The 11,597-nt window shown below is 42.7% G+C and overlaps 1 long non-coding RNA gene across 1 annotated transcript in view; it reads left to right on the plus strand.

Moving 5' to 3' along the window:
- Positions 1 to 5,947, plus strand: part of LOC125936119 (uncharacterized) — a 35,290-nt gene extending 29,343 nt beyond the window's left edge. The window contains exon 3 of the long non-coding RNA XR_007461935.1: positions 4,100 to 5,947. This is a non-coding gene — a long non-coding RNA (uncharacterized LOC125936119). The remainder of the gene's footprint in view (positions 1 to 4,099) is intronic.
- Positions 5,948 to 11,597: the final 5,650 nt, after the last annotated feature.

Raw genomic sequence — 11,597 nt, forward strand, 5'->3', positions numbered from 1 at the left:
TTCAACTGCTGTTGACTCTCTCTGACCTCCTGCACCTAAGACTTTAGCAAGTCTTATCCATCTTTCCTCCTCAATACTTCTTATTTAGATTTATTCCTTTCCATCACCACTGTAGCCACTCCCTAGACCCAGTAGCCACCATCTGCCATATGGACAACTACAACAGCCTCTGTGCAGATTGGATTTTCCAAAGATGATCATCATAATAGCTCCCATCCCATGTACTCTTCTAGAATCTTCTCATTCTTCCATCAAGAGGTAGAGTCAGATTCTCCTCCTTAAATTTGGGAGGACACTTGTGACTGTCTTGATCAATAGAGCACAACAGAAATGATATTATGTAACTTTACAGCCTAGATCATAAGAACACCATGACCTTCCACCTTGCTTCCTTGGGACACATGATCTTGCACCCCAACCACCATGCTGTGGGGAAGCCCAACAGCGCATGAAGAGGAACAGAAGCCCCTAGGCCCCAGCCCCATCTGGCCTCCCAGCCAAGAGTCCATATCAATTGGCTAGGCATGTGAATGAGCTGTCTTGAAAATAGATCTTCCACTCTCCAGAAAAGCCACTGCATCTATGCTTTGTGAGATAGAGATGAGCAGTCCACACTGAGCTCTGCCTCACTTGCGGAGACTAACACAATTGACTGCCACTGTTTTAAGCCTCTGAGTGGGGTTGTGTTTTACACAGTAATATATAGTTTTTTAAATGGTCTCCTTGCAGGGCACCTGCGTGGCTCAGTTAAGTGTCCGACTTTGGCTCAGGTCATGATCTTATAGTTCATGGGTTTGAGCCCCGTGTCAGGCTCTGTGCTGACAGCTCAGAGCCTGGACCCTGCTTCGGATTCTGTGTCTTCCTCTCTCTGCCCATCCCGCAGTCACACTCTGGCTTTCTTTCTTGCTCAAAAATAATAAACATTTTTTAAAATTAAAATACATAAATAAAATGAAAATCTAACTAAACCATGGTGATAGTTATATAAGTCTGTAAGTATATTAAAACCAGGCTTTCAGTGCAGATCCTGACCCATGACTTGAACCCATAACTCCAAGGTTACAACCTGAGCCAAAATTTCACACTTAACTGACTGAGCCATCCAAGTACCCCTATATTTTCTTTTTTTAAAAGAATTAAAAAAAAAATTTAATGTTTATGCATTTTTAAGAGAGAGAGTGAGAGACAGAGTGTGAGCAGAGGAGGGGCAGAGAGAGAGGGAGACACAGAATCTGAAGCAGGCTCCAGGGTCTGAGCTATCAGCACAGAGACAGATGCGAGACTCGAACTCACGAACGGCAAGATCATAACCTGAGCTGAAGTCCAATGCTTAACTGACCGAGCCACCCAGATGCCTCTCTCTTTTTTTAAATATTTTATTTTTAGGTAATCTCTACACCCAACGTGTGGCTTGAACTCACAGTCCTGACATCAAGAGTCACGCGCTCTACCAACTAAGGCAGCCAGGCACCCCTCGCTTTATATTTTCATCATCTCTAAAAGGAACTCTTTACCACTTGGCAATCCTTCTCCCCTCCTCCCCGTCCAGTCCCTAGGCAACCACTCATCTATCTTCTATGTCTGTAGATTTGCCTATTCCATACATTTGCCTATTCCTTTCATATAAGTGCAATCATGCAATATGTGATCTTTTGGGATTCACTTCTTTCACTTAACATAATGTTTTTGAGGTTTATCCATGTTGTAGCATGTATCAGTACTTCATTCTTTCTTATTACTTAATAATAATCTATTGTGTGATTAGACCACATTTTTTTAGACCACATTTTAAAAATTTTATTTATTTATTTTGAGAGAGAGAGAGAGAGAGAGAGAGTGCGCATAGGTGGGGGGAGGAGCAGAGAGAGAGAGGGACAGAGAGAGAATCCCAAGCAGGCTCTGCACTGCCAGCTCAGAGTCCAATGTGGGGCTAAAAAATGTGAGATCTTGACCTGAGCCAAAGTCAGATGCATAACCAACTGAGCCACCCGTCCAGGTGCTCCTGTTTTTGTTTTTATCTTTGGAATTTTTTTTTTCTTTTTATATAAAGTGTGTGAGGGAGGGGCAGAAAAAGAGGGAGAGAGAGAATCTGTTAAATTTTTTTTAATGTTGGGGTGCCTGGGTGGTTCAGTTGGTTAAGTGTCAGACTTCTGCTCAGGTCATGATCTCTCAGTTCCTGAGTTCGGCCCCCATTAAAAAAAAATTTTTTTTTTAATGTTTATTTTTGAGAGAGAGAGAGAGTGTGTGCACATGTGTGCACAAGTGGGAGAAGGGCAGAGAGAGAGAAGGAGAGAGAGAATCCTGAGTAGGCCCCTTGCTGTTAGCACAGAACCTGACATGGGGCTCCATCTGACAAACCATGAGATCATGAGCTGAAATCAAGAGTTGGATGCTTAACTGACTGAGCCCCCCCCCCCAAAGGCCCCCTTTTTTTTTTTTTTTTAAGTAGGCTTCATGCCCAACATGGGGCTTGAACTCACAACCCTGTGATTAAGAGTTGCTTTCTGTACCAACTGAACCAGCCAGCCGCCCTGGATAGACCATATTTTGGTTATCCATTCATCAGTTGAGGGACATTTGGGTTGTTTTCACCTTTTGGCAATAATAATAATCATTGTCATAATAATAATGCTGTGAACAATTGTGTATAAATTTTTGTGAAGTCAAATATTTTCATTTCTCTCAGGTATATACCTAAGAGTAGAATAACTGGGTCCTTTGATAACCCTATATTTAACATTTAAGGAGCTGCCTAACTATAAAACTAGAATCATTTATTTAAAAATTTTTTTTCTCAGAAATAAAATAAAATATTTTTCAGGGCGGTGTTGCCTGGGTGGCTCAGTCAGTTGAGCATCCAACTCTTCTTGCTTTCGGCTCAGGTCATGATCTCATGGTTTGTGTGTTCAAGCCCCACATCGGGCTTTGTGCTGACAGCTTGGAGACTGTTTCCAATTCTCTATCTCCCTCTCTCTGCCCCTCCCCTGCTTGCACTCTCTATCAAAAATTAACATTAAAAATTTTTTTAAGTAATAAAAAATTAAAAAAAAATTTTTAAAGTAAACTCTACCCTCAACATGGTGCTCAAACTTATAACCCCAAGATCCAGAGTTCTGCGCTCTTCTGACTGAGCCAGCCAGGTGTCCCACACATGGCTCTTTTCTTTCTTTCTTTCTTTCTTTCTTTCTTTCTTTCTTTCTTTCTTTTTTTGTTTATTTTGAGAGAGAGGAAGTATGCATGTGAGCAGGGGAGAGAAGAGATAGGGAGAGAGACAGAGAGCGAGAGAGAGAGAATCCCAAACAGGCCCTGCACTGCACTGCCAGCACAGAACTCGACATGGGGTTTGAACCCACAAACTGTGAGATCATGACCTGAGCCAAAGTCGGACACTTAACCGACTGAGCCACCCAAGCCTCCAGGTGAATAGGTTTTTTTTCTTTTCTTTTTTTAAAATTTTATTTATTTTGAGAGTGTAAGAGAGAGCCCAAGTAGGGGAGGGGCAGAGAGAGAGAGCAAGAGCAAGAATGAGAGAGAGAGAGAGAGAGAGAGAGAGTGCACTGTCACCTTGGAGCCCGATGTTGGGCTTGAATTCATGAACCGTGAGATCATGACCTGAGCCAAAACCAAAAGTTAGACGTTTAACCAACCAAACAACCCAGGTACCCCTCTTTTTTTCTTTTTTTAAATTTAAGTACAATAAAACCTTGGTTTGCGAGCATAATTTGTTCCAGAAACATGCTTGTAATCCAAAGCAATTTTATATCAACCGAATTTCCCCATAAGAAATAATGGAAACTCAGATGATTCATTTCACAACCCAAAAATATTCATATAAAAATGATTACCATACTATAATATAATACAAAATAATAAAGAAAATACAAACTATAAAGAAAAATAAACAAATTAACCTGCACTTACCTTTGAAAAACTTTGTGGCTGGTGTGAGGGAGATGAGAGAGGAAGCTTACTGTGTAGGACGACTTTCACTATCACTGACAGAATCACTGCTCTCTGTTGGCTCAACGGAATCTTTTTCTTTTCGTGCAACTTTAAAAAGGAACTTATCCAATGACACTTGCTTTTGCTTCCTTTTGAGGATTTCTGGGAAATGTGACATAACATTGATGATCACCCACAATCCTACGGCGAGAGAGAGAGAGAGAGAAGAACCATTGGCTCAGTTATGATCATGTGACATTTGACATCACACAGGTACAACTCGTATTGCAAGACATCGTTTGTCAAGTTAAAATTTATTAGAAGTGATTGCTCATCTTGTGGATCACACACAGAAGAAGTCACTTGACATCCAAGGTTTTACTGTAATCTCTATACCCAAGGTGGGGCTGGAACTCACAGCCCTGAGATCAAGAGTCGCCTGCTCTACTGGCTGAGCCAGCCAGGGGCCCCCAAACTTTTAATGATTAAAACAGTTTTAAATTTACCAAAAATAATGAGAATATTACAGAGAGTTCCCATACATTTCACGTCAAGTTTTCCTTATTAACAATATCTTATATTATTATGGTAAATTTGTCACAATTAACCAATGTTGATACATTATTAGTATCTAAAGTTCATACTTTATTCAGATTTCCTTAGTTTTTGCCTAATGTCTTTTTCCGTTCCATCGTCCTCCAGGATACTACACTACATTTAGTTGTCATGTCTCTTTAGGCTCCTCTTGAGTGTGGCAGTTTCTCAGACTTTCCTTATTTTTGATGACCTTGACAGTTTTGAGAACTAGTTGTGTATTTTGTAGAATGTCACTCTATTAGGATTTGTCTGATGTTTTTCTCATGATTAGACTTAGGTTATAGTCTTTTTTGTTGTTTTATTTATTTATTTATTTTTTTAATGTTTATATATTTTTGAGAGAGAGAGAGAGAGACAGAGTGTGAGTGAGGGAGGGGCAGAGAGAGAGGGAGACACAGAACCTGAAGCAGGCTCCAGGCTCTGAGCTGTCAGCACAGAGCCTGACTCAGGGCTCATACCCCTGAGCTGTGAGATCATGACCTGAGCCAAAATAGGATGCTTAATCAACTGAACCACCCAGACACCCCAGATTATAGATTTTTGAAAGAAAGACCAAAAGACAGATTATCTACAAAAGGGAGGAGTATTTGACTGACAGCAAACCTGTCAATGGCTTCAATGGAAGACAGAGAAGACAGGGCTGAGGGAACATGCTGAGGGAAAATCTGCCAACCAAGAATTCCCACTCAGTGAGACTATTTTTCAAGAACAGCATAAAATAAAAACACTTTCAGATATAAGAAAAACAGAGATTTTCGTGTTGTAAGGGTTAAATTGTACTGTAGGGCTAATGCTTAACTTGAAAGATAACCATTTTGTTCTAACACTGAAGGTCAAAAGATAACAACCTTGCTTTTACTCTTGTAAATCATACTTCATACTCTTGTGAATCAGGCTTTACCAATGAAGGAAACAAAACCTCAAAAAAGAGCATCAGAGACAAGGTCAAGGAGATCTACTGGTTGCAACTTAGCTGCAGAAAGTCTAAAATAATCACCTCATTCGATAACTGTTTCTGACTCATCTGGCAACTGTTTCTAACTCATCTGGGAACTGTTTCTCTGTTCTGTTCCCAGATAATGATAAAACGATGTGATCGGCTTTAAAAACTCTGTACCCCGGCTATTCGAGGCCACACTCTTATCAAGAGTGTTGGTCCCGATCGGTCGGCCTTGCCTCTCATTGTAATAAACTTTGTTGCAACTGTCACTGGTGCCCGTAGCATTCTGTTTCAGGAGTCGTGTGGATGCAACATTTGGTGCGTTGGCCAGGAAAGTTAAAGGTCTGAAACAGGGCCCTTTCCTTGGATTGTTCCGTGGGAAAGTTAAAAGTCTGAAACAGGGCCCTTTCCTCAGATTGCTCCACCGACCCCTGAGAGGAAGCTCGGGATTGGGAGAGGTAAAGAATTCTTGGGGCGCACCATTTGAATGACTCAGGAGGGTCTGCTGGACGCGGCTTTGTACATTAGCAAGATGTTTTAATTATTTTAAATTTATTTATTTATTTATTTATTTATTTATTTATGTATTTATTTATTTAATGTTTATTATTTTTGAGAGAGAAAGTGCGAGTGGGGGAGGGGCAGGGAGAGAGAGGGACAGAAGATCTGAAGCCGGCTCTGCACTGACAGAAGAGAGCCCGAGAGGGGCTTGAACCCACAAACCACAAGATGGTGACCTGAGCCGAAGTCAGACACTTAACCGACTGAGCCACCTAGACGCCCCTCAATATTTTTAATACTTAAGAAAATTAAATGTAATCCTATCAAACCAACCGTGTTAGTTTTCCACTGAAACCCTCCAGTATCCTCTAGCTTGGAATAAAATCTCGGTGTATTTCCTTGTCTCAGAGGATCTGCATTGTTTGGCTCCTGTGACCTCTCCGCACCTTCTCCCTTGGTTTTAAGCTAGAGCCATCCAACGAAGCCAAGGTCTTTCCTGCCTGAAGACCTTTGCACGGACCCTTTCCTCTAGGCATAATTGGCTCCTTGTCAATTTTTAGGTTTTAGATTGAATATACCTCTTTCCCTGACTACCTTCCAGAAGGTCGTCTTACCACTTGTTATCCTCTATTATTGTCCTCTGTTTATTTGTTTTTTTCAGGCACACATCAGTTTGATAATTATTTTATTTATGTCGTTTGTCTGTTTAAGAAAGACTCCCCCATTAGACCATGTATTCCACTAGGGCAGGACTGTATACATCTTATTTATTTATTTAGAATGAGTGGGGAAGAGGGGCAGAGAAAGAGAGAGAGAGAGGGAGAGAATCTCAGGTAGGTCTCGATCCCACAACCCTGGGATCATGAGGTGAGCTGAAATCAAGAGTTGGATACTCATGTGACTGAGCCACCCAAACGCCCCTATTTATTTTTAAGTAGACTCCACACCCAGTGTGGGACTTGAATTCATGACCCTGAGATTAAGAATCACATACTGTACTGACTGAGTCAGCCAGGTGCCCTAGGACTGTACATATCTTGTCCATGATCTATCCCCAATACATAGCATAGCACCTACCTCAGAGTTGGGACTGAGTAAATATTTTTGAATGAATAAATAAATGAATTGATGTCAGATTGAGAGAGGAGGCCCAGGAAGCATTTGTTTTATTAGAAAGTATGTGATTTTCCAGGGTGCATGGTTGCCTCAGTCCATTAAGCTATTGACTCTTGATTTCGGCTGAGGTCATGATCTCGCAGTTGTGAGATGGAGCCCCACGTTGAATTCTGCATGGGCTCTGTGCTGAGTGTGGAGCTTGCTTGGGATTCTCTCTCTCTGCCCCTCCCCTGCTTGAGTGGGCGCTCTCTCTCTTAAAAATAAGTAAATAACCTTAAAAAAAAAAAAGCAGAGGGGCGCTTGGGTGGCTCAGTCGGTTAAGCATCCAACTTTAGCTTAAGTCATGATCTTGCTGTCTGTGAGTTCAAGCCCTGTGTCGGGCTCTGTGCTGACAGCTCAGAGCCTGGAGCCTGCTTCAGATTCTGTGTCTCCCTCTCTCCCTCTGACCCTTCCTCACTCATGCTCTGTCTCTCAAAAATGAATAAATGTTAAAAAAAAAAAAAAGATGTGATTTTCCACACCTACCCTAGCCCCACTAAACAAAATTTGTTGAATAGGTTAAAGTAAGTTGCAAAGAGGGGCACCTGGGTGGCTCAGTCAGTTAAGTGTCTGACTTCTGCTCGGGTCATGATCTCACTGTCTGAGTTCGAGCCCTGCGTTGGGCTCTGTGCTGACAGCTGAGAGCCTGGGGCCTGCTTCAGATTCTGTGTCTCCCTTTCTCTCTGCCCCTCCCCGTTCTCTCTCTCTCTCTCTCTCTCTCTCTCTCTCTCCTCTCTCTCTCAAAAATAAATAAACATTAGGGGCGCCTGGGTGGCTCAGTCGGTTAAGCGTCTGACTTCAGCTCAGGTCACGATCTCATGGTCCATGAGTTCGAGCCCCGCGTCGGGTTCTGGGCTGATGGCTCAGAGCCTGGAGCCTGCTTCCAATTCTGTGTCTCCCTCTCTCTCTGCCCCTCCCCCATTCATGCTCTGTCTCTCTCTGTCTCAAAAATAAATAAACGTTAAAAAAATTTTTTTTAAATAAATAAACATTAAAAAAATTAAAGTAAGAAGGAAAGAATTCCAGCTGTGGATGGTATCCTTTTAAGTAGAAACCAGAATCCTGTTCTGCTATATCATTCATTCATCAAACATTACTGGACTTTTACTCTTTACAGGTCTTGTTCTGGGGGTTTAATGGTGGGCAGTGCAGTGCCTGCCCTAACAGTGGCAGATCACTGGGTCCTGCCTAAAGACATGAGGTTTTGAATTCAGCTCTTCTCCGAGACTTCAGCCTGGAAGACCATCTCTCTATCCTGCAGAGACCTAAGCTTCTTTTCCTCTCCCTCACCAAGCGTTCATTCATTCACTCACTAATTCATTCATTTACTTAAGAGATATTTATAGTGCCAGGCACTACGCTAGGTGCTGGGATTATAGCAATAAACCAGGTAGATAGAGTTCCTGCCCTCACTGGGTGTCCAGTCTAGTGAGGAGACAGGTGATAGTCCGGTAAACAAACACGTGAAGCATGGAGTACAAATTGTTATGAGTGCCATGAAGAAAATGAACAGGATGGTTGTGGGAGAATTACATTTTTTCTCAGCTTTAATTTGAACAAGCATTTTAAGGAGGCAGACGGAGTCTCCTGCACTGAGACAGGAAGATTAAAAAGTGTGTGAGTTCCCTCTCCCTACCTTGGCATGGGTGGGGGGTGTGGCCTCTTACCTGGAATGGGCTGCCTTGTGGAGAGGTGAGGTCCCCATTACTGGAGGCATCCAAGCTCAGGCTAGAGGCAGAGCTCTCAGGGATACTCTAAAGGGGCTTCTTGCTTAGGGTAGGGTGGGGGAATTGGAGTTGGTGACATCTGATGGGTCCTCCTTTTTTTTTAATGTTTATTTATTTAAAAATTTTTCTTTAATGTTTATTTTTTAGAGAGACAGAGAGCAAGCAGGGGAGGGGCAGAGAGAGAGAAAAAGAGAGAAAGAGGGGAGACACAGAATCTGAAGCAGGCTCCAGGCACTGAGCTGTCAGCCAGAGTCTGATGCGGGACTCGAACTCATGAATTGTGAGATCATGACCTGAGCCGAAGTTGAACACTTAACCAACTGAGCCACCAAGGCACTCCAGATGGATCCTCCTTCTAATCACCAAGACTCGAAGGTGCTAACATACATTTGCCCTAAGTTCCACATGCCTACATTCTGTGCATCTGACTTTGACTAGGATCCTAGGTAGCCCAGTAGAAAGGGCCAAAGCTTTGGAATTAGAAATAACTTGGTTCATATTCAGGTTCTGCTGTTTATTTAGCTGTATGGCTTTGGACAAATCCCGTTCCCTCTCTGAGCCTTGGTTTTTCCCTCTGCAAAATGGAGATGATAATGCCTGTCTTAGAAGGCTGCATTGTAGATTATAAAGGGAAGCACTTGGTTTGGTTTCTATCCCATGGGGCACCATGGACTCTTAGACATTGGAAGCCTTTCAACCTCCAGTAAGCTCCAAACCTATCCTGGGGTCCAGTATGGTGTCACAGTGAACCCTGGGGCCAGACTGACTGGGCTTATCACTTTATGTTCCTGAGCCTCAGTTTCCTCATCTGCCTAATGGGGATAACAACAGGACCTACTTCCTAGGTTGTCTTGAAGATTGAAGGAGATGATCTATGGAAAGCAGTTACGTTAAGCAGTGGGTCATGTAAACTTGCATTATTGCTGCCATCATTGGGTCTGCTTCCTGCCTTGGAGCCCGTGCATAGAGACCTCTCTACTTGACTAGGACCCCAGACTCTAGGTCCAAAGGGTTGAGCCTGCAGGGCCTTCAGTGGTAACTCGAGACTAGTCAACTGGGCAACTCCCCTTCCTCTTTCCTTTGCCCTTTCTCCTCTCATCCCTTGGGGCTGAACTGGTTTCCTCTGGGAGCTCTGCCCTGGGGTTTGGTGGGGAGCCAGGCTTGTGTGGTGTGTGTGTGTGTGTGTGTGTGTGTGTGTGTGTGTGTGTTTGGAAGGACAATTTCTGAGCCACAGCAGCAGAGAGACATCAGCTGACTACAGTGGTATTCCTCCAGGGAATTGGTACAGGGTTCTTGGGGGCAGGCTGACTGGGTCACAGCTGATCACCATTGCCCATACTTTGTGATGACAGACACAGATACACACACACACACACACACTCACACATATGCACATAAAACACCCATGCACATACTCATATATATACACACACACATACACATGTACAGATACACATGCATACATCACTCTTTTTTTCTGGCTCTACATCCTCTTCCTTCTCGGCTAGCCTCCTTTTATTCTGTACACATTCACCCTTTTTCCTCCCTTTCCATTATAACCATTGAAAATAGTCCCCTAGGGGAGGAATTCTGTATTAGGGCTCTTTCTCACCAAGTTTGTCTGGGGCTCATTAAGTCTTTTTTAAACAGGGCAATACGTGGGGGGACTTTTAAGGATCTGGCTCCAGGCTTTGGTCCTGGGAGAGGAGTCTGGTCTCTTGCCTCCTGCTTGATCCCTCCTCCTCTCCCTCCCTACCTTCTGAGTGAAGCTTCCAAAGGCCAAGTAGGATGTAGTTCTCATTTATCATAAGTGTTTACTTTTGTCAGTAACTTACTTTTGTAAGTGTCCCTAATTTTCTCAGGTGGTTTCATCATCTTTAGAGCATAAAAGTCATACTTTAAAAAAAATTTTTTTTAAATTTATTTTGAGAGAGAGAGAGAGCATGAGCAGGGGAGGGGCAGAGAGAGAGGGAGAGAGAAGATCCTAAGCAGACTCTGAGCTATCAGTGCAGAGCCCCACATAGGGCTTGAACCCATGAACCATTGAGATCATGACCTGAGCTGAAATCAAGAGTCAGATGCTTAACCGACTGAACCACCCAGGTGCCCTTACAAGTCATACTTTTAAAATAACGATGCGTAGGGGCACTTGGCTGGCTCAGTTGGAAGAGCATGTGACTCTTGATCTCAGGGTTGTGAGTTTAAGCCCCACATTGGGTGCAGAGATTGCTAAAAAAAAAAACTTAAAAAAATATCAGTGCATAACACTATATTTCCTTGTTTCTTCCTCCCATCCTTCCTTCCTCTCACTTTGTTTCTGTTTTTCATATTTATTGAATATCATACATATGTCAGGCCCTGTGTGTGTGTGTGTGTGTGTGTGTGTGTTAGTTGTGTCTTTTCTTTTTTAAAAGAAAATTTTAAAGTTTATGTATCTTTGAGAAAGAGCGAGAAAGAGTAGAGGAGGGGCAGAAAGAGAGAGAGAGAGAATCCCAAGCAGGCACTGCACCATTAGTGCCAAGCCTGATGAAGGGCTCAAACTCAGGAACAGTGAGTTCATGACCCGTGTGGAAATCGAAAGTTGGCTGTTTAACCAATTGAGCCACCCGGTGACCCTAGTTGTGTCTTTCTGTTTTGATACTTATCACTCTAAATTAAAGCTATTTGATGCCTGTTTTCTTTTTTTGTTTTTTAATTTTTTTTAATGTTTATTTATTTTTGAGACAGAGAGAGAC

Source organism: Panthera uncia (assembly GCF_023721935.1).
Source record: "Panthera uncia isolate 11264 chromosome A3 unlocalized genomic scaffold, Puncia_PCG_1.0 HiC_scaffold_11, whole genome shotgun sequence".
Taxonomy (NCBI): domain Eukaryota; kingdom Metazoa; phylum Chordata; class Mammalia; order Carnivora; family Felidae; genus Panthera; species Panthera uncia.